General features: G+C 43.5%; 1 long non-coding RNA gene across 1 annotated transcript; it reads right to left on the bottom strand.

The window, feature by feature from the left end:
- Window positions 1-3,728: 3,728 nt before the first annotated feature.
- Window positions 3,729-12,317, bottom strand: LOC138815552 (uncharacterized). Its single transcript, XR_011368370.1, has 3 exons — window positions 12,007-12,317; window positions 8,371-8,487; window positions 3,729-4,387 (listed from the first exon to the last, which is right to left on the bottom strand). It is a non-coding gene; the product is annotated as an uncharacterized lncRNA (long non-coding RNA).
- Between the last annotated feature and the right edge of the window lie 11,259 nt (window positions 12,318-23,576).

Here is a 23,576-nt window from a genome sequence, read left to right as displayed (position 1 = left end):
ACGCACACCCCTCCACACACAAACTGCACTACGCACACCCCCCCCACACAAACTGCTCTAAAGAGTATGTGCAGTTTGCCCACTTAAGAAACAATTCATAAACACTCTTGAATCCCCCAAAAGAAGTAAAGTATCCCCCAAATGAGAGGTAGAAGGAAAGAAGTTTCTAGAAGCAAAGTAGGAGCCTATTCACAATCAAACTAAAGGGAAGGAACCAAGGATAGCCAGAAGGGAAACTCACAATTCATAGAAAATGAAGAGCGTAAGCCACAGAATCAGAGAAGGGAATGCAGCAAAGGGCAGGGGGGTTGGCTGAGTGGTTGAAACTTCTGTAATGAAAAGTTCTGGACAGGAGTGAAGCCTGCCATGGACTCAAGCCCCAGGCATCCCCCAGGAGGTTGGTGGAGAAACAGATTCCCTAGAGAAGACAATCTGGTCAGATATAACCTGTTGTTCTCTGAGAGAGAGAAGTTCCAGTGTGACCGCTGCTCACCACAGTGACCCAGGGCCCAGTGGCAGGATGCCTGCCCTGTGCCCTGACAAGTCCCACCTGGGAGAGCGTCTGCCCTGCCTCAGGGCCAGTTCAGGCCTGCCATTGTACACAACAGCCCTTGTTTCCTCCTCTAACAAGCAGCTCAATATCCAACCATCATGGGAACCCAGTCCGAGAGGCACAGGCACGATGGAGGGGAAGCTGCCGAGGCAAGCATTTGGAAAGGAGTTGAGATCACAGCAGGCAAAGTGCCATGAGGGTGTGTCTGCAAGGAGTCCTTAGCTGGGTAAGGGAAAGAGGCCAGTGCAGGTGGGCAGGGCACTTCCATAACCAATTTGATCATCTAATAAAGCTGCCTGTGGTGGATAGATGGCTTCTGATTTGACATCTGCAACAGAATAAGGGGCTGCAAATTCAATGAATAGTCTCTGGCCAGAGAAATAAGGTCAAAAGCTTAAGTTTCTGTACTTCCAGTGGTTCCTGGTATCTCCAGTAAGTATACTAAATTAAAAGACATCCTAGGGTTTTCCCTCCTTCTCTTCCCTCCCAAAGGCATTTGTGGTCCCTATGGAGTTCGCAACCCCCTGTAAGGCAGTCGCCACTTCTCAAACTCCTTGCATCCGCTGCAATATTTAGGCATCATGCCAGGAATCCATGACTGGTGCCTATAATCCTTGGTACTCAGGGTACTCAGATCTGGAAAATCACCAGTTGAGGCCGTTCTGGGAATAGAAGTCTGTGGATTCAGCTTAGGTACACCTTTACAGACGTAGGCATTTTCTCTGTCTTGCCACAGCCACCACGGTATGCCCCCCCCCCAAACAGAAGGTCCTGTCCACACAAATATGTTCATGGTGAAAATGGACACTCAACTGGTGCCCATCAGAGGCAGAGTTCAAGCTCATGGTCCGTGGCTAAGTATGAGAGCCTAGGAAAGAATCCACAGGTGCTCTTAGAGTGACTACATGGCGCAAAGTTCCTAACTCCATGGGGGAGGGGGGGTCTCAGAACTTCAACTCTGTAACACATGATCAAACCATGTCATTCTACACCCCAAATTGAAATTCTGCATTACCCTGAAATGCATTACTACACTGGGGGTTGGGGGGGAAGGGAGATAATCTGAGCCATCAACCAACGATAGGTAGAGTTGAATAAACAAGAGAAGGGGAAAACAATTTCAATGAGTTCCACACTGCAAGTGTCCAAAAGATAGGGACTATGGAACCTTCCTATCTCCACCATTCCCTACGAATATTTTCATCACTTCTTTCAGAGAATTCTGAAAGAATTGATGAGTGAGAAAGAACTTCTCACTCCTATCAGAGGACTGAAGAAGCACAGGTCCTGAGAAGTCAGGTGCCTTGGTCCTTCAAGTTCTATGAAATAGACGTCTAGATTTCTCCACATCTATTCCTGCATTGCCTGGTTTGGCTTTTGTTTGGAGCAAAATGCTAAGCAATAAAGCTTCCTTAAGCAGTCTTCTCTTCTGGGGGGGGGGCGGGGTGAATGTGTGGAGCCCCAGTTGCTAAGAATAGCTCAGAACACCTTGGAAGGAGCTCTGGATCTGAAAGGAAGCCCACTGTGGAGTGTGTCTCCTTCTCCCCAACCCATCTGTCATTATGAATTTCCAAAAGCGCATCAGAGATGGTTCGATGTGTGGAGGCATGTCTTTTCTCCTATTTCCTTTCAAACACTCAGCTACGCCAACTATTTTTCCTTCTCCAGTGAGGTGCATTTTGGTAACTGGATGATGGATAGACCTTACAGAATCCTCTAAGGAAGAAAGAGAGCAGCAAGAGCCAGGAGAACTTGCCGAAAACAGCAAAGAAATGTAGGCAGTTCCCAAAGGAAGATTTCTTTAACCATATACAGAAAAGCACAACTTTCACTTCACATGACTTTCCCCAACTTTTGTTTTCTAAACTAGGTAGCAAAGATTAGAGTGCCAAAAATGACTGGAGGAAATTTTTGTGGGAATGCATGGGTATGGAAACACACTGCGCGGGAGGAGTGCAATCATCCTGAAAGTCTCCATTTCCAAGTCTTTGCAAACTCAAACTTAGGGGCTCTGTTGTCTAATACACAGATAAGCTTCCAAGAAGAGTTTTTGTATTTCAAAGAAAACTCTCCAACAATGATTGTTTCTTAAAAACAAAAATAGAAGTAATTATCTATGGGTTATAGAGTGTGGTTGTTTAAAATTATTTTTCTTATTTGTTCATAACAAATAAGAAAACATGACTTTTTTATTAGTATTTTGATGGGGTTGCACCCAGGGTAACAATTCCAGAAGTCAGGTTACAAGTACAATGCTTCCTGGGCGACGCCACCCCTTCCTTCTCGTTCCCCATGCCCCCCTCCAATCCCTTATTTGTGGAGCTGCTGCTCTGTCTGGAGACAATAGGAGGAATTAGTTGTGGCCAGAACAAGTCAAGCCTTGTGCCTTCGTGGAGTTTAATATAGTCTCTACTTGAGAAAATCATAAACTTACGTCATAAGGGCAACTTGTTACCTAGGTGCCAAAGCAAGCTAAGGTGTCCCAGGCACATGGGACGGACCAACCAACCTGTCCACAGCTGTGCCTCAAGCTGATTTCCATCCTCACTGCTCAAAAACCTCACAAAATCCAAATGTGTCTATGATAGTCACTGCCTGAAAACAGATAGACTGAAGCTACATAGTCCAGTCCTCCACCCACTCATCAGGAGCTATGCCTGCCCCTAAGCACAGAGTCATTACCAGTCCTGATTCCTGACCAGTTCTGACCTTGCTTGGCCTCACACTGCCATTTGCTGATGACCAGGGTCCCTTCCATTTACAGCAGTCATGAGGATGTGTCTGCCGTGAGCCTCCAGCAGGACTCCAAGGAGTTGGGGGGGGGAGGGAGAATGAGTGCCATGGGCAGCTGACATTAATGATCCAAGTATGCATGAGAGGTGCTGATGGGTCAGCCTGGAAGCCGTATTTGAAAAATAAATAAAGCAAAAAGGGCCGGAGGCATTGCTCAGATGATATAACTTCTGTCTAGTAAGGGCATGGCCCTGACTTCAAAGCCTAGCATGCAAAGAAAAACAAAATGATGGCAGTCATGTCCTGACCCTTTCACTGTCTGTTACGCAGTGCTGGGCTGGGTGACCCCAATGGGCTGTGACTCACAGCCTGCCTCTGGGACTGGAAGCCTAGACTTCAATCTGGTGGCCTCATGCTCTTCCTTAGTGTTTTCTTCCAAAGCTGGCATTTTACCACTTGAACCACACTTCTACTTGAGCTGGCATTTTTGCTGCCAGATAGTAAAAAAGAAAAAAGAAAAAGAAAACCCAGAAGTACTTAGTCCTTAACAATGGTAAGGAAATAAAGATAACACTTTATTTAATCCATCATGCCATTTAAATGTAGTTTATCTACCCAGAAAACAAACACAAGTACTTCCCAGGTGAAAAAGGTGAACTATGTCCTTTGTCATGTAAATTTGTGTTCCCCCCCACCACTACCACTGTCAACATAAGAAAAGGAGTGGGCGCTGGAGAATCATTCCATCAAATCAGACCAGGTGAAGACTAAGTTGCTGCTCCAGGCCTAGGACTAGAGAGAGGTGAATGCGGAAGGAACTCCATTTCATATTGCACATTGGCGTGAATGCAGTCTCAGAGAGTGAGCTTGGATGCCCTGCTGTTGAAACTCCAATAAGAAGAGGACAATGCAACTCCATTAGTCACCACCCTGCCTCTGGACATTTCCATCCTTTCATTAAAAATGAAGCTGGCAAAAGCAGAACTCTACCCCATGAACAGTCACGATGTTATTTTCAAGCGCGTTCCTCCCTTGCTTTTCCTTCCGCGGGGCCCTGGACAGCCAGAATAGAGCTCCTCCCCATCAGGCTTCACAGTGGCCCTGTGGAGTGCACAGAGGTGTCCTGAGGAGCAGCGAGCAGGTGTGGGACCAGAACTCTTCTCCCAGCCTCCCTCTCCAGTCCCCTCTCCTTCCCATCTCCAACTGCATTCTAAATCCCAATGTCCTAAATTAGCCCTGAGGTACAGGTCACACCAAGAGCAGAGAGGGGGTACAGGTCACACCAAAAACAGAGAAGGGATACAAGTCACACTACCAAGAGCAGAGAGGGGATAGAGTCATACCAAGAGCAGAGAGGAGGTACAGGTTAAACACTGAGAATAGAGAGGGGTACAGGTCACACCACTGTGAGCAGAGAGCATCCTATGGGGAGGGGAGAAGATGGCACCCACCAAGGCTGATGAGCAGGAAACCAAACCACACTCCCGCAAACAACCACACACACACACCAAACAACCACACACACACACCCCAAACAATCATAAACATCCCAAACAACCACACACATCCCAAACAACTACACACATCCCAAACAACCACACACACCCCAAACAACCACACACATCCCAAACCACACACTTCCCAAACAACTACACACACCCCAAACAACCACACATACCCCAACCACACACACCCCAAACAACCACACACACCAAACTCAGCAGCATTGCTGTTTTGAGACACATCTGCCTGGATAGTCTTCCATCTCCATGGACCAAGAGTGAGGCTAAGGCTTTGGGCCTAGTCAGGGCTTGGACCTCGACTGTCAATAAATAAGCCATATATGCTGCTCATCCGATGATGTCAATTCGCCAACACAATCACTGGGTGCATCTAAGGTTTGGGCTCAGTAGGATCACAGAGGGACAATACATCCTCAGCTACATGCTGGTGGCTGGCACCTATCATCTCAGCTACTTAGCAGGCTGACATTAGAAGGATCAAGGTTCTAGGACAGACCGGGCAGAAAGGTCCACAAGACACTGTTTCTGGGGGAGAAAAACAGTGCGGTGACATGGGCCCGGGAGTCCCACATCACCGGTGAACCTAGAGGAGGTGGATTCAGACACAGTCATACAACATTGGCAGAAAGCAAAGGAACCTAGAGGCAAGGTTCAAGTGGCAAAGCATCTGTATAACAAGTGCAAGGCTCTGAGTTTAAACCCTAGGATCACCAAAATTTTGAACAGCAAAAATGAGCAAAATGTGCTCATTTTAGGGCTTGTCCTGAGTCAAACCCCAGCATACAGGCTTGCATAACCCTCATTGCAACCTTGTGTGTGTTTACTTGACGTCTGAGAAAGAGTGGCTCCGAACCCAGAAACACTTTGCGATTCTACAGATGGAACTCAATCCCAGCTCCCTAAAAAGAGCTGTGGGTGGAGTGTGTCCTTTCTCCTCTGGACCAGGGTTGACATGGTCTCAAGGCCTGGCCCGGCCACATCTGTGACATTCACGGGTCAGGGAGTGTGGCCCTGTGTGTGCTCTCTCTACCTCTGTGGTTCAGACAGTTAACATGTCCTAGAATTCCAGGTTTTGAGCCAGGTGGCCTGATGTCCCCACCTGGCACATCAAGACACTTACATTTCAGTCTCATCACTTGTGGCCTGAAAATAGCAACACAGTCCAATGTATGGAAAAGAAGAAGGAAGAAAAAGATGGGAACGTCTCCCCCAAAGTTTCAAAGGCTCCTCAAGTTGACAACAGAAGGCAATAGGAGACTCAGCATGAGAATGTGGCACCCAAAATAAAGGCCTTTATCAAAAACTTCCCAGTGGATGGGGAAACTGAGTCTCCAAGAGGCAGACGGTGACCCTAGGCTCTTCCTGCCCAGGGGTAGGTAGAGACGTGGGCTGGAGCTTGAAGTATCTGTGCACCTGTTTTAACCCAGTCAGCACGTGGGTCAGGACACTGGTCCTCTTATACAACATCCTCCACTGCCTCCCCCAGTCCAAAAGGTGGGATGTATGCAGGGTGCACAAAGAATCGGCACTGAGAACAGGCAAATCTCTGGGAGCCCACAACACAGATGCTTCAATGTATATTATGTACATCCTGGAAAATCACACATGCTCTTGAAAGTGCAAAGTCAGACTTCCTCTTCCCTCCCTCTCACTTTCCCTCCTCACAGGCTAAGCCTTATGCAGAGGTGATAAAAATCAGCCTCAGGATCCAAACCAATGTCCTCAGTCCTGCAAACCCTTCCAGGAGGCAGGGTGGCAGAGCCAGGCTGCCAGTAGAACACACACACAGACACACACAGACACACACAGACACACACAGACACACACACACACACACACAGACACCCACCCACACACACACACACCCACCCACCCACACACACACACACACACACACACACACACACACACACACACACACACACACACACACACACACACACACACACACACACCGCTCATCCCAGAGATGGCTTATTGATGCAATTACATGGTTCAAAGCCAGTGGCACCTGACGGGGGAAGAAAAAGACAAAACCAGAAAGGGCGGGATGGCCTCAGCACTACTCCCTCGGGCCGGCTGTACAAGAGCCAAGTGCCTTTTCCTTGTGAACCACAGAGGCAGGTGCGGGCCGGCAAGCAGACAGGACCACAGCCCTGGCAACAGGAGGAAGTGGTAGTTGAGGTTTCCCGATAGATCTCCTGATCCTCTCTGGACCTCAGGACCTCTCCTAGGCTCCCCAGTGCTTTCCCTCTCTGGTCTCTGCTTGGCCTGCTCAAGAGGGACAGACAGACAGAAGTTAAAAGAGCAAGATTAGTTTCCTTTCACCCCTAACCCATCTCCTCATCCCTGTCCAGGGGCAGGGAGTACAAAGGTAGACACACAGGGAATCAAGAGCTCCAGGCTGCTGCCATTGGATCAGTGGGAAACTGGGCTGTTTGCATTTCCAAGTGCTGAATGGCCGGCCACTGTGATGTCCATGTTGATAATTCCTGATGCTTTGTATTCCAGCAAATGTTTAATCCCTCACTGATCAATAATCCTCACTCGGCTGTTCTTTTTTCCTTTTTTTAAAGAACCAAATCCCTTTTTACTCTTCAAATCCTTGAATAAAATTAGGCTGCTTTAGCCCTGGATGCGTTATTCCTCAAAGAAGCTGTGTGGTTTCATAACCTCGGTTGGGGTATTTTTAAAGGGACTGCCTAGACACACTTGTTCTTGGTGTCACCTAACTTGTCTCTGCAATTGCTGTGTGTTATAAGCTGGTCTCCTCAGACACTGCTTTCAACACAGATCTACTTTTTTTTCACTCAAAAGAAGAAAATAATTCAAAGTGAAGTTATTTGCCCTAACTAAACCAGTGAGTCTAATCTTTGCATTCCTGGCTTACACTTAAGTCCTTCTGTACAACTTGATTTCTACCTTCCATCTATAATTTCTTTCCAAAACCATATTGAAAAGAAAACAGCTCCATTCCTAGGCCATCTTAAGAAGCTGTACTTCTTTCTTAGAGGCACGGCTGAATGTTTTGGAAAATGCACATGACACATGGAAAGAGACAACGGCTCTGTGCTCACAGGGGATGGGCTGGCAGGGGGGTCTCACAATCCACTCCAGGTCCACCAAAGTTCCACAAACAACGGCAACAGAAAGAAACTGCCTTTCATCTGTAGCAGCAAACAAAGCAGCAACTTTCACCAAAGCTAACCCAAGCCAGGAGTACATCCCACACACACCAACCACTTCCACAGTTAGCCCATAAGAGCCCAAGCAGCTCACCACAATATTTATTAGAAAAACACATAATTTGTGGTGGAGAAAGAAGAGTATCTCATACAAAAAAGAAAAAAAGGGGGGGGGGAAGCTCCTTCAAATGCAATTAACCAAAAGACATATTTCCCCTGTGTTTGTAAAGATCACTCTATGAGAAGCATAGTTTTTGTGTGAGAGGAGGGGGGGGTGGAGAGAAATGGGTTATCCCCACTAGTTAAGAAAGACAATTAAATTACTGGAGATTACCTTCATCATTAAGGAGAATGGGCTTTATTCATATTTACAGACCTAAGCAGACTTCAGTTTCCAGGTCACAAATGAATCTCTTCTCGTCTCAGATGCACATGTGGACACTGACATGGGCTGCTGTTGAGTTGATTGGATAATAATCTTATTCTCAAGCTCCTGCTGGAAAGAAGAGCTCCAGAGGAGGGCAGCAGGGGGAGGGGGAGATGGGTGAGGGAGGGAGGGAGGGAGGGAAGCGAGGAAGGAAGGAAGGAAGGGATAAAAAGAAGAATCCAATCATGTATTCTTCCTGGTTGGAAAAAAAAAGTAACCCCAGTATCCTGGAAGGATTTCAAACACAGGCGAACAGTGTGCAGGAGGGTGTGTTAACAGCATGCCTTACTGGTGTGGCCTGCCTGAGACACTCTTAATGAATATTACTTCCTTCCCATTGGCTGTTCCCGCTAGAAACCCAGACCCATCCCTCCTTTCAGAAGTCAGGAATTCAGCTCCAGCCAAAGTCCAGAAAACATGCTCACGCAGGGACAAGGCTCCACCACCGATCCATAACCTTTGAGGTTGTGTCCTACAGTCAACCTGACCAACAGTACATAGGAGTGAATTTTTTCTGCCTTGGGTTGTGTTCCCAGCTTTGTGTCTGTTCTAAACTGAAGGTCCATCAAAGAAAAGAAAAATAGACAGCTTTCTTTAGAGAGAACATGCTGTCCTAAATGCTGGGGAGAAAGAACTTTCTCAATCAGGCTTCCAAAACCAGATCTGAAACGTTGTCTATATCTTAAAATCCATCCAGGTGATTTTTTTTTTAAAACTCTGTGCCAAAATAAAGTAAAATCCCCAATTAATATATGTCCTTTTGTGGACTGAAGCTTCATCTCCCTCTGAAATGTCACATACCAATGCACCCTTTGAATAGCTGTTCAGAATCACTTGGAGCAGCAATATCTAAGCAGTACACAAATATGCATTCAGGTGACAGGATGACTAAGTTTTCTTTTCCAAACAATGCTCTTCTCCCTAACTTCTCCTGTCTGCTTACTGACAGGAGACCTGATGTTCTCAACATTTTAAAGCAGATAAATTTTTGAGAATATGAGCAGATATAATTCTTGCTCATAAGAAAAAAAAGCAACAAAAAATTGAAGGTGGGACAGAAGAAATGGAGAAAAACATTTTATTTTAAAAAATAGTAATAATAAAATATTTTGTGGCCCATTCAGTATTTCCCATATATAATTTATTAAAATTAGATCAAATTACGAATATTAAGTGCTCATTTGAACTAAAGTGCTTCCTCTTTCATACATACACGCACACACAAACAATTTGTGTTGTATCAGTTTCAGAAGGCAACAGAAACTCTAAGGATACAAAGAAATATGGTGTCCCCAGCCTCTAATACAAAGCATGCTGGGCAGCCCTGAGCTCCTGGATTACTGAAAGGTGTTTCTGTGCACATAATTGCAAGGCTTCCACCTCTCCCTCCCTGCCTGTAACTCATTGCACAGCTGCAGGAAGCTGTGGCTCTAGTCCCCTTATCTAAGGTCCTTGGTCCTTGTTCCATAAAGTATTTTCCTTACCACTATTAAATAAATGAGATGTCCTTCCTGTAATTCTAGGTTTCTGTGTTTAGAATGGAGGTGATTTTGTTTTTAATGCTTTGCTGAAGAGGGAAGAATAAAACTGAGCTCTCGCTCCAAGAGTGTTTATTTATGCTATTATAAGAGCAAACTAACTTTTCAGCACTTAGATAAAAAAATCAGTTTGCAAAGGCTAAACAACTTTCCTGTCCCTACACCAAGAGTGGGGGTAAAATAAAAATATTCATTTGACCTAAGACGATCACATGAGAGTTGTAAGAGTCTTCCCCCCACTCTTGAGAAAAGAGGGTAAAACCTGGGCCATAACCAGTGCCTGAGTCTGCCATGACCTCATCTAGGGGCCTTCAGCCTATGTCTGTGTGGGGTGTGTGTGTGTGTGTGTGTGTGTGTGTGTGTGTGTGTGTGTGTGTGTGTGTGTGTGTGTGTGTGCTTCAGCCTGTCTGTGTGGTGTGTGTGTGTGTGTGTGTACACCAATGCAGACAAAGTCCCTATGTGCGGCCGATGGCCTAGTGTACTAGGGTGGCATGGTTCCTCAATAAGTGTAAATTACATCCACGTCTCCAGATTTGTTTCCATGAACTATACTAGAAAAATGCATCTTAACCAAAGAAAGATATATATTACCACAGATACAAGATCATATATAGTATGTGATATATCATTGTATGATTCAATTCATACAGAGCTGTAGGCATAAAAATAACTTAAGTGGATATTGTTCAAAGTGGTAGTCATTCTGGAAGGTAGCATCTTGGAGAGACCTTAACTTATGAGGCACTTTTTGGAGTGCTGGAAGCGTTCCATTTCCTGATGGGAGTGGTACGTATAGGGGGACTCATGTGTATATTTGCCATTGGATTTTATACTTTCTAGTATGTGAGTCATTCCTCACCAAAAAGAAAAAAAGAATCTACCAAGTAAGTTCAGTGATCATTGATGACTTCTTTAAAATCCATTATTTTTGCCAACTTCAAAAAAAATCTGTGAGAAAAAAACGGATTCTTTGCTCTGTTCATTATGAGAACAAAATCAAATGTGAATAATTTAGTGACGGGTTGAGGTTTGACATCTCAAAGCGTTTGGGGCCTGAATTTTTCAGAAGCTCTTGGTTTCACGGTTCACGTTGGCACTCCAGAGCTTCACATCATCAGAATTCAGATATCTGCACTTGGCAATTTTATATGTGGACATCTACACGTCACATTCTAACAGCACATCAAAACTCATTACATCCAGAAGCAAGTTTGTTATCTCAAAATAGGCACCTTCTTAACCACCCGCCCCCACCAAATTCCTTCACCTTGTTCTATTTTTGTGTCAGAGAGTTTCTCCTTTTCTCATTACCCACTTGGAAATTTGTCTTTGAGTAACTCAGCTGTGCTTTCATACTGACTTTCCACATCTCTCACATCCTACTCTTGGCCACCACTCCTATGAGCGTATTAGCAATGAATGCCTAATTAGTATTATGGTTCCTGTCTCTGCCTCCACAGCACCACCGAGGAAATCTTCCCTCTGTGCTCCTGACAGTCCTCTGCTGCTGCAGCACAAAACCCATCCTCAATGTGACATTCAAGGTCTCCTCTAGCCTCCTCTCCCCACGCCTCCACCGCAACCCTACTGTCCCACTGCACCTCACCAGCACAGGAAGGGACCGGGCATATTCCTCCCCCACCACCCCTGCTCGTGCCTCGAATCCTTCCTTTCTATGACATCCAAATATTGCATACCTCATAAAGACAAAACATTCACTGTCTCCCTGAGATGATTTCTGTGAAATGGCTTTCCCCATTGAAGTGCCTGTGTGGTTCTATCAGTGGTCAGGCAGGTAATTCTCACCTATGCCAATGTCTCCCAGTGTTCGCTGCCCCTTTTATATTGTGGTTTTGTTATCAGTGGTGGCACACATCAGTTTATAAATACAATGCACCTTGATCATGCCACCCCTTCATCATTCTCTCCCAACTCTCCCAAAACCAGCCCTGTTCTCAATTCTTGGTTTCACAGGATACATGTTAAGTATTATGGTTGCCTTCCTCTCTTCATTCATCCACCCTCCCTCCCCTTGACCTACTCATACCTTTAAAGTGCCAGTTTCCTGGTATTCATTTCATTGGACTATGAGTTTGTTTTCCTGAGGAATTTTACCATCCGAATTCTCCCCTGCAAATACCATACTTCAGTTAATACATCTGTGTACACTTGCATACAAACTGTGTCTGTTTAATTGTACACTTACGAATTAGTTTCTCATTTCCATGTGTGTAAGGCCTTGTCTTCACAAAGTAAAATAATAAAATTTCCAAGTTGAAAATTATATTAAGTGAAGTAAGCCAAGCCCAAAGAAACATAGGTCCCATGGTTCCCCTTATTTGCAATATCTAGTATATGTCTGAGTCAAGCAGAAAAAGTCAGATGAGGTAATGTTAGGGAAATAAACCCTAAGATATGTATTCAAATGTTTTCTTTCATGCGATTGTTTCTAACGCATTTATAAGATTATTTCTTTGTTGCTTTCTATGTCCCTCCCCCATTTTATAACCCCTACTTTCACTGTATTTGATGTCGGTATAATTTGTGGAGGGGAAAGGGAAAAACAAGTCATTTAAACGAGGATACAGGTGGACCCATTGCGACAATGAGAAGTACAAGTTGTCATGTCGAAAACGAACTTTACAACTTCGGTGGGGAGGGGGAGGGGAGGATTGGGGGAAAGGGGGATGTGAAGGGATGGGAAGGGGAAACAAAGGAGGAGGCTACAATGCTTGATAATAAATGTACTCATTATCTTGCCCATGTAATTGTAACCCCTCTGTACAGTATTTTCACAATAAAAAAATATAAAAAAAATTTCCAAGTTGATGAACTCCAAAGCCAAGTGTTATTTTTTCTCTATGACTCAAGTGTCTCAATGAAGATCTGCTCAGAAGTCGAACTCACAAATTACTAAGTTAGAAACATCAGCAGGGAATCTGTGTTATGTTTGCATTGCATTTAAAATGTCCTTACTATGATATATATCAACAATAGAATGTTGATCTTTTATGTTTGCACAGGCTTTTATGCCCCACCTAAAGTATCTCCTGATTCCCCAACCTTTCAAGTGAAGACAACAGCTTTATTGGGGTGATTTTTTGGGGGGGGTCCAGTCATGGGGCCTGAACTCTGGGCCTGGGTGCTGTCCCTCAGCCCTTCAGCTCAAGGCTAGCACTCTATCACTTGAGCCACAGCGCCACTTCCGGCTTTTTTCTTTTTGCTTATGTGTTGCTGAGGAATCGAACCCAGGGCCTCAGGCATGCAAGGCAAGCGCTCTACCACTGAGCCACCTTCCCAGTCCTGGGGCCATTTAACAGAGCAAAGCCACATTCTGGAGACAGATAGTCCAATTTCCTTTGGAACAAAGAGACGAAGTTCTCCAACTCTGGCAGACCTGAAGTCAATGCCAGTTCACGTGATTACCTGATGCTGAATTACTTAACTTCTTGTGTAAAAAGATAGGGCTGCAGAGGTGCCCACCTCCTATGTGTTGTGAAGATGATTTGAGGAAATGCCAGGCATCAGGTGCTATGCAGAGAAGAAAGTCATCAGGGGCAGAACTCCCATGCTGCACCCAGAACCTCCCCCTACACCTCGCCCCCACTACACCCCCCACTGCTCCCACCGCACCCTTCCATCCCCACCGTGTGGGCCTCCCCACTCCCGGCTGGCCCGTCACCCCCTGACCTGGGCCGCCCTCCAGCTGGACCAGACACCCCTCCACCACTAATGGGATCCTGGCTGCACAAGGCCTCTGTCGGCTCTGCAGGCTGGGGAGACAGCGCCCTCAAGTGGCCACCTGCGGAGCAGCACCTGCTGCCCTGTCCAGGGGGGCGGCGGGCCCAGAGCCTGGCCAGGCAGCTCCCCCACCAGGCACAGGGCCCCACCCAGCCTCCCTGCTGTGCCAGGTGCCCTCCTCACCAGTCTCTCTGAGATGAGGGTGAAGTTGGTCCAGACTGCCTCCAACTGAGAGCCTCCAACCTCTGCCTCCAGTACCGCGGGGACCACGGAGTGGTGGGCGTTGGGTGCAGTCAGGGTGGGAGCCAAGGCCAGGCTGGGCCTGCCAACCCTCAGCCCGGCTGGCCCCGCTGATCCCCGTGACCCAGCGACCCTACGACCCCGGCCCCGTGCAGAGGAGCAGGTGACCCACAAGCTCTGTGCTCTGCTCCCTGAAGAGCCACGGAAGAGCGGCCGGGAGCATAAGGCAACATTCACACCCAGCACCTAGGACAATGGAATGACTCACACTAACACCACACACACAATCACACACACCACACACGGTCACACTCCACACACCACACACCACACACGCTCATTCAATCACACCACACACACCACACGCTCACAGTCAATTACACCACACACACGCTCACTCACACACCATACACCACTCACACCACACACCACACATGCTAACACTCAATCATACCACCCATTTTACTCACACCACATATGTTCACACTCACAATCACACTACACACGCTCACTCAAATCACACCACCCACACACCACACATGCTCATACACCACACAACACACACCATACATGCTCACTCACATACACCACACATGATCACACCACACCACACCTACAGCACTCACACCACACTCAGTCATACCAAACTCACACCACACAGTCATACCACACCACTCACGCTCACACTCACCACACACCAAAAGTACCACACACTACATGCTCACTCACTTAATCACACCACACACACCACACTCACACTCAATCACACACACCACACATGCTTGCTCACAATCACACCACTCACACCACATACACCACACTCACACCACATGCTCACACTCATACCACACCACACACACACCACACACGCTCAGTCACTCAATCACACCACACACACCACACACACACTCAATCACATCACACACACACCACTCACGCTCACACATACCACCCACCACCCACACTCACACTCGCACACTCACCACACACCACACACACACACACACAACCCCCTGGTCTGTCACCTTGAGCTGAAGAGCGCAGAGACAGCACCCAAGTCCAGAGTTCAAGCCCCACAACTGACCCCTCCAAAAAAATATCCTGAACTGAACATAGCATATATGTATATATGTGAAATAACATGGCAAAATTCCTTTGTGTAATACACACTTAAAAAAATGAATGATAGGAAAGTAATATAGGCTCTTCTGGGTGATCAGGTACTAGCAGGAGGGAAGAGGGCCAAGGAGAGGGCAAATTAAGTACTTTACACATGTATGAAAATAGAATAAAACTTATTTTCAACGATTTGTATGCATGTATGGAAATGTCTGAGAGCTAATATAGTAGAAGCCAGGCACTGGTGGCTCACGCCTGTAATCCTAGCTACTCAAGAGGCTGAGATCTGAGGATCGAGATTCAAAGCCAGCCTGGGCAAGGGAAGTCCCTGACACTCTATCACCAATTAACTACCAGAAAACTGGAAGTGGTGCTGTGGCTCAAGTGGTAGAGCTCTAGCGTTAAGCTGAAGAGCTCAGGGATGGTGCACAGACCCAGAGTTCAAGTCCCACAACTGACAAAAAATAAATAAAGAAAGAAAAAAAAAGACAGTATATATGGCTTTAAATCTAATATATTAAACTTTATTCTTAGGAGTAAATAACCAAGCATTTCTCAGTTTTCTGAGGTCTCATTAGCAGTATAATAATTTCAGTAGTTCATCTAGACATAAAAAGTCAAAGTTTATTCCATAAATAAGAACACAATTTAATCCAAAATTACTAAGAGTATTAAATGCCATCTTATTTTCCTCTAGCTATGATGGTATTTTTTCCTCCAAGACTGAATAAATAATACTAAACTAAGTGGGTATCCAATGACTCACCTGTACACTTGAAAATTTCACTTTTGGATTGTTATCTATCTCCCATAAGCCTTCATTGAAACCTTTTTATTTATTTGGTTTGCCATACTTTTCCTTATTTTCTGAGTAAGGAAATATATCCTTTGGTCCTAAAAAAGCACTAAAACAGAAGAAGATAATAAGTGCAATGCAACCTCAAATAAATATATACATAGTGCATTACTAAAATAACACTATTATATGATGCATTTCATAAAATACAAATTAAAGGGAAGACAAGGATATAAAGTCTGATGAATTCATTTCAATGAACACAATCTTACCAACACATGAGAAGGCTCTAAGTACTGGCAGAACAAATGTTGGAAAAGTCTTTTTGGGGGAAGTATGTATACAGATATTTGGGCTTGAAGTCAGAGCCTCCCACTATTGCTTAGCTTTTTTACTTAAGGCTACAGTCACTCTACTATAGCCATAGTTCCACTTCCAGCTTGGAACACAAGAGAGCCACACAGACTTTTCTTCCAGGCTGTCTTAGAAATTTGATCCTCATATCTCAGGCTGAATAGCTAGGAGTATAGGTGTGAAACACCAGCCACCTGGCTTCTAAAATATTTTTAGGTTCCATTTCTTTGCAGAACAATAAATGTTTTCTGTTTAGAGGTAGGGATAAAGTAGGCTATATTTTATTCCAAATACTACTGTTTTTTTTTTTCGTTTACAGTACTAAGGATTGCATCCAGGTCTCACAGAAACAAGTCAAGCACTAAACCACAGAACTACATGTCAATCTGATATACTTTATTAATTCAGTAATGAGTTCCTAGATCCATAACACCAACTCATTTACATGAACTTTTTTTTTGGTACAGATCCTGGGCCTTGAACTCAGAGCCTGGGCACTGTCCCTGAACTTTTGTGCCCAATGCTACAGCTTTAGACCACTTGAGGCATAGCTCCACTGTTTACTGAAAATGGGATTCTCATGAACTTTTCTGCCCAGACTGGCTAAGAACCTCAATTCTCAGATCTCAGCCTCATGTGGCTATTAGAGGCAGGAATCACCAGCACCTGGTCTCATTCAGTTTAATTGAACAGGCTTTTCAGGCCCAGAGTTCAAGCCCCATGAACGAAAAAAAAAAAAAAAAAAAAACAAAAACTTCTCCCCCAAACTGGACAAAGCCAGGCTGGGGAGAAAAAAAATCACCAAGTCTGAATAACCAGCAGAGATGATCTGGAAGCATGGTTCAAGTGGTAGAGAACCAGCCAAGCAAACGAACCAGGCTCAATGCCTCAAAGCTCAAGCTCAAACTCTAGTACTGTGAAAAAACAGAAAGTACCTAATTTAAACATCATTATATACTTCTAATTAAATATGAACACATTTTCATGCCAGTAATTATTTAATACATTTTGCTAAATGGACCTATCAATCTATTGTTTGAGCACTTTTTCTGTGCCAATAGGGCTTGAACTCAAGGCAAGGCTTCATACTCTTGCTGTCTTTTTTCTGCTCACAGCTGGTGTTCCATCACTTGAGTCACACACTCCAATCTGCTTTTCTGATGGTTAATTGGGATTCCCAAGCACTTTTCTTTGGGCTTCAAACCAAGATACTCAGATCTCAGTTCTCCTAAGTAGCCAGGAGGCTGCAATATTTTAAGAGTCTGGGACCAGTGGCTCATGCCTGTAATCTAGCTACTCAGGAGGCTCAGTCTGATGTTGATTTGAAGCCAGCCAGGCAGAAAAGTCCAAGGGACTCTCCGATTAACGAGAAAAATCCTGGAAGTGCAGATGTAGCTCAAGTAGTAGCACACACCAGGCCACTGAAAAAGCCAAGCAAGAGTATAAGACCTTGAATTCAATATTCAGCATCAGCACACACAAAAAAATAAAATAAATATTGTAACAGTAAATATACTGCTCAATGTTTGATCTTCACAATCAATTCGAAGTATAGGTGGGGTAAAGAATATGCTCAAGACTGATAAGTCAAAAACAAAGCTGATGAACAAAATAACTCTCCATGGGGATACAATCCCCTAAGATTCCTGAATAGTACATAAATTAGCCTAGAGACCGCACTGCTAGTTACCAAGGAACACCTTATGGTGGCTGTGTCTATGGTTTTCTCTTAGAAATGTTCCATTTTCAAATGGCCTACAAAAAGTGTTTTATATGCAAAATGGAAATAGGACATAATCTAATTACATTTTGATAGCAAATACAAAAAAATTGTGAAGCCAGGAACCCATGGATCACACCTGTAATTTAGCTATTCAGGAGGCTGAGATCTGAGGTTCATGGTTAGAACCCAGCTCAAGCAGAAAAGGCCATGAAACACTTATCTACAATTAACTATCAAAAAGGCAGAAGTGAAACTGTGGCTCAAATATAAGAGCACCAGCCTTGCACCAAAAACAAAAACACTAAAGGAAAATGCCTAGGCCCTGAGTTCAAGTACTGGTACCAGCTCGAGAAAGAAATTAAAGGGAGGAAAGAAGGGAGGAAAGGGAAGAAGGAAAGAAGAGAGGGGAGGGAGAGAGGAAAGGGAGAGAGAAAGGAAGGAATGAAGGAAGGAAAATTGTGAAAGTTCAGAGGAAAAAAAATCAGAACACAACAGGTTTAGAAATTCTAAAATATAAAAATATTATTCTTTCTCTTTAGTGGTTAAATTGTAGAACTTTCCTTTTATTATTTGCTTTTTAAAAGCAATGAGAAAATTAAGCAGTAAATTCCAAATCTAACAGTAAACTTATGTGGATTGAAGTTCTTTTGCAAATATATAGAAAAGCAGTTATGTCTCAGATTTTACCTTTTTACTAAACAGTATGGATGCCCATAAGAAAGCCCACACAAAGTCACCACAAACTTAGAACTTTTTTTTTTTTTTGGGTCCAGTCATAGGGCCTGAACTCTGAGCCTGGGCGCTGCACTTGAGCCATAGCGCCACTTCCGGCTTTTTTCTTTTTGCTTATGTGGTACTAGGGAATCGAACCTAGGGCCGCAGGCATGCAAGGCAAGCACTCTACCACTGAGCCATCTTCCCAGCCCAAACTTAGAACTTTTAAGTCAAACCAAAGGGGCCATAATCAAAATATGAAGGCCTATCAGACACAAGGACATCAAGATCAAGTCATTTATCTTTATTAAGTAGTATTTTCTAAACAAAACGTTTCATTTTCAACTTATCAACTCTAACTTGCTGCTTCATTTACCTATTATAAAATCACAAAATATGAAACAAATCTTAAAAAGGATGTTTACTAAAATTTTATAACAAGTCAGGCAGGAGTGATTCATACCTGTAATCCTAACATGTTGGGTAAGAGCTGAGGATCATGAGACTTTTAACTGCCAAAAATTCCAAAGTGGAACTACAGCTCAAACGGTAAAGTACAAGCCATGAGCAAAAAAAAAAAAAAGAGAGAGAGAGAGAGAGAGAAATCAGAGACAGTGCCCAAGCCCTGAGTGAAGGCCCAGGCTTGGCTCAATAAATAAATAGATGCTATGACAGTAAAAGGTAGAATGATGGGGAAAGACGACCAGCAGAAGGAGAAAGGACAAGCTGGGTGCCAGTGGCTATGCCTGTAATCCTAGATACTCAGGAGGCTGAGATCTGAGGATTACAGTTCAAAGCCAGCCCAGGCCAGAAAGTCTATTGAGACTCTAATCTCCAATAAATCAGCAAAAAATTGGAGTAACACGGTGGGTCCAGTGGCAGATCACTAGCCTTGAGTTGAAGAGCTAAGGGACAGAGCCCAGGCCCAGAGTTCAATTCCCACAACTAACCCTCTCCCAAAAAAAATGAACATAATTTCAACAATGTATATTATATGCATGTATGAAAATACAACTATGAAATCTCTGTAAATTTACAGTAATTAAAAATTATATGCATATGTGTACACCGTTATATGTTATAGACCACGATAGACAATTTGCTCCAGGAAAGTTAGAATGAACTTGTGACTTTAAATGAGCATCATTATTCCACAATACTGTGAAATTTGGGAAATTATGTAATCACTTAATCACAATTAAAAAAAAAAAGAACCTCGGGGAAGTTAGGGAGATGAGGGATGCTAGCGGGAAAACAATGGAGGGTGTAGCAATGCTCAATAGGAAGTGTACTCGCTCCCTTGCTCATGTAACTGTAACCCTCTGTATAGTATCTTCACAATAAAAAATTTAAAAAAAATTATATGCATACTATACACTACATATACTATATAGTATTTTTTAAGTTTCTAAAGTTGAACATTAATAAGAGATAAAAGCAGAAAAGTATGACTAAATTTTCAAGAGTTTGGAGAGTTCGAAGACATTCTCTCAATTAGCAAAACTAGTCAGCAAAATTCAAACTGAGCTGATCTAAACTTAGTAACACTACAATAACAGCCTTAGAAAAAAATATATGCAATGTTACTATTAATTTATAAATTCCAGCAAGTATTGCTCCCAAAACAAGCCTTTCAAAGCCATACAGTTCTTACTGGCATTTCATTCAACACATACTTAGCATTAGTCTAATTAATTATTTATGAAAGCACCTTAGCTGTGTCCTAAAGTTCTAAGATAGATGAAATCCCTATTTTACAAATTCAGAAGGACACAAATGTAAGGAATTTGCTGAAAGTCACATAAAATAGGCAAATGTGACTGCTGTAATCGACTTGTATTAAATCCTGTGTCAAGTGTTACAAAGCAAATTCATCATCAACCCATGACTTTACTCTCCAAGCTTTTGGGAGGTACTGACTTTGCAAATGTAAATGGTATACTTAAAAGAACACTGATAATAGCTGGGCACCAGTGGCTCCTGCCTATAATCCTGGTTACTAAGTAAGCTGAGAGGATGAGAGCTGAGGATCACAATTTGAAGCCAGACCAGCAGGCAAGTCTATAAAACTCTGACCTCCAGAAATGAATCTATGGCTCAACTGGTAGAGTGCTGCTAACCTTGAATACAACACCCCGGCCCTCAGTTCAAGCTCTAGGACTAGCAAAAAAAAAAAAAAAAAAAAAAAAAAAAAAAAAAAAAAAAAAAAAAAAAACACTGAAGATCAAAAACATTAAAGTATACTTTGAAATAAAAATGCCACTAAATTTTTATGAAACAGGTAGTTTTATTTTTTTTCGGGGGGGGGGAGGTCGTGGGGCTTGAACTCAGGGCTTGGGCGCTGTCCCTCAGCTCTTCAACTCAAGGCTAGAGCTCTACCACTTAAGCTACAGTGCCACTTCCAGTTTTTTGGTGGTTTATTGGAGATAAGATTTTCAAAGACTTGGGGCTGGGAAGGTGGCTCAGTGGTAGAGCACTTGCCTTGCAATGCATGAGGCAATGTGTTTGATTCCTGAGCACCACATAAGCAAAAAGAAAAAAAGCCAGAAGTAGCGATGTGGCACTAGCCTTGAGCTGAAGAGCTGAGGAACAGCGCCCAAGCCCAGAGTTCAGGCCCCACGACCTGACCCCCCCTCCTCCCAAAAAAAAAGATTTTCACGGATTTGCATGCCTGGGCTGGCTTTGAACCACGAATCTCAGATCTCAGCCTCCTGAGTAGCTAGGATTACAGTTGTGAGCCACCGGCACCCAGCTTAAAGCAGGTTTTTTTTAATTATTATTATTGTAAAGGTACTATACAGAGAGTTACAGTTACATGAGTGAGGTATTGAGTACACTTCTTCTTGAACATTGTTACCCCCTCCATTGTTTTCCCCCTACCATCCTCCCCTCCCTCCCTTCCCCAAGGTTCTTTTTTTTTAATTTTGATTAAGTGATTAAATAATTTCTGAAATTCACAGTATTGTGGAATAATGATGTTCATTTAAAGTCACAAGTTCATTCTAACTTTCCTGGAGCAAATTGTCTATCACAGTCTGTAACATATAACGGTGTTCATATGTTATATACCATATATGTGATCAGCAGCATTGGGATATTTAGTAGTGGTTCAACCAGATGAGTGGGAGTTCTTTGTTTCTTAAGCCCTGCTAGTTTTGTCATATCGCCTAACGTTTTGGATTTAGCATCCGCTTATCAGGGAGACCATGTACCATTTGTCTCTTCTTTCTTGGCTTACCTCGCTCAACATGATTCCTTCTAGCTCCATCCATTTCCCTGCAAATGCCATTATTTTGTCATTTCTAATGGCTGCATAATATTCCATTGTGTATAGATACCAGAATTTTTGGATCCATTCATCTGTGGTGGGGCATCTAGGTTGTTTCCATATCCTAGCTATTAAAGCAGGTATTTTTAAATTTGAATATATCTTAATTTGTTTATTTTGGTCAGTCATGGGCCTGAACTCTGGGCCTGGGCGTTGTCCCTCAGCTCTTCAGTTCAAGGGTAGCGTTCTACCGTTTGAACCACAGCGCCACTTCCAGCTTTTTTTGCTTATGTGGTGCTTAAGTGGTGCTGAGGAACCCAGGGCCTCGTGCAGGCAAGGACTCTACCACTGAGCTACCTTCCCAGGCATTAATTTCTTGATTATTAATAGCCTCATTTTCCCCCTTAACCATCTTAATACCTAATTAACCAAGTAATACCTAATAAGTTTAGGTACCCAGTGTAATGCTGTGATTTAAATACAGACTTTGGGCTACATATGCTTCCAAGTGGTAACACTGCTCAGCAAGTTCAAGACCCTAGGTTTAATCTTCAGCATTGAAAATAAAAGTTCTCCATTTTTTAATGTTGGGGAAAGAATAGTCACTTTTAAATTTAAAATAGTAACCTAATGCTGGAGGAGCAGTTGCCTTGTATGAACTAGGATCTCATTGGATCTCCAAGACTGTTAAAAAAAAAAGAAGTAACAATGGTCTACACAAGTGCCCTATAAAACTGTAAGAATGTGTATATATATACATACGTGTATATAAATATTTTACAAAATGTCTTAAAATCAGAGAAATCAGAAGTAATTTTTTTTTGGGGGGGGAGGTCTGGTCATGGGGCCTGAACTCTGAGCCACCTTCCCAGCCCACTCAGAAAGAATTTTTTAAAGTTACAAAAATAAAAAATTGGAGACTGGGAACGTAGCTTAGTGGTAGAGTGCATGCCTAGCATGCATGATGCCTTGGGTTTGATTCCTCAGTACCACATAAACAAAAAAGCAAGAATTAGCGCTGTGGCTCTAGTGACTGTAGGGTGCTAGTCTTAAACAAAAAAGCTAAGGGACAGTGCCCAGGCCCTGAGTTCAAGCCCCAAACTGCCTCCCTTCCCCTCCAAAGAAAATTCAACTAATGCCAGCTACATTTAATACAGTATTTGTAAATTTGGTATGGCTCAGGATCATCCCCAAGGCTTGTTAGATTGTTGAACTCCATAGCATACAGACTGACTCAGAAAGTCTTGGATAAGCCCTAAGAAATGTTTCTTTAGGGGCTGGGAAGGTGGCTCAGTGGTAGAGCGTTTGCCTTGCATGCATGAGGCCCTAGGTTCAATTCCTCAGCACCACATAATCAAAAAGAAAAAAACCGAAGTGGCACTGTGGCTCAAGTGGTAGAGTGCTAGCCTTGAGCTGAAGAGCTGAGGGAGAGCACCCAGGCCCAGAGTTCAGGCGCCCCCCACAAAAAAGATGCATTGTACTTACAAATTTATCAATTTCTTGAATTGAAATCCATTTGTACAACTAAAGACAATTTTTTAAGTTTCAAAAAAATAATAATTTGTGGTATTTTATAATACCACTAACATGAAATGGCCAGAAATGGTGATTCAACCGTGTAGATTAGTGGTTGTTTAGAACTGAAGAGAATGGAATGATCAT

The sequence above is a fragment of the Dipodomys merriami genome, unplaced genomic scaffold, assembly GCF_024711535.1.
Source record: "Dipodomys merriami isolate MVZ:Mamm:240054 unplaced genomic scaffold, mDipMer1.0.p SCAF_65, whole genome shotgun sequence".
Lineage (NCBI taxonomy): Eukaryota > Metazoa > Chordata > Mammalia > Rodentia > Heteromyidae > Dipodomys > Dipodomys merriami.
Note: the sequence above shows the minus strand (reverse complement) of the source record. Positions and strands in the feature narration are given on the sequence as shown.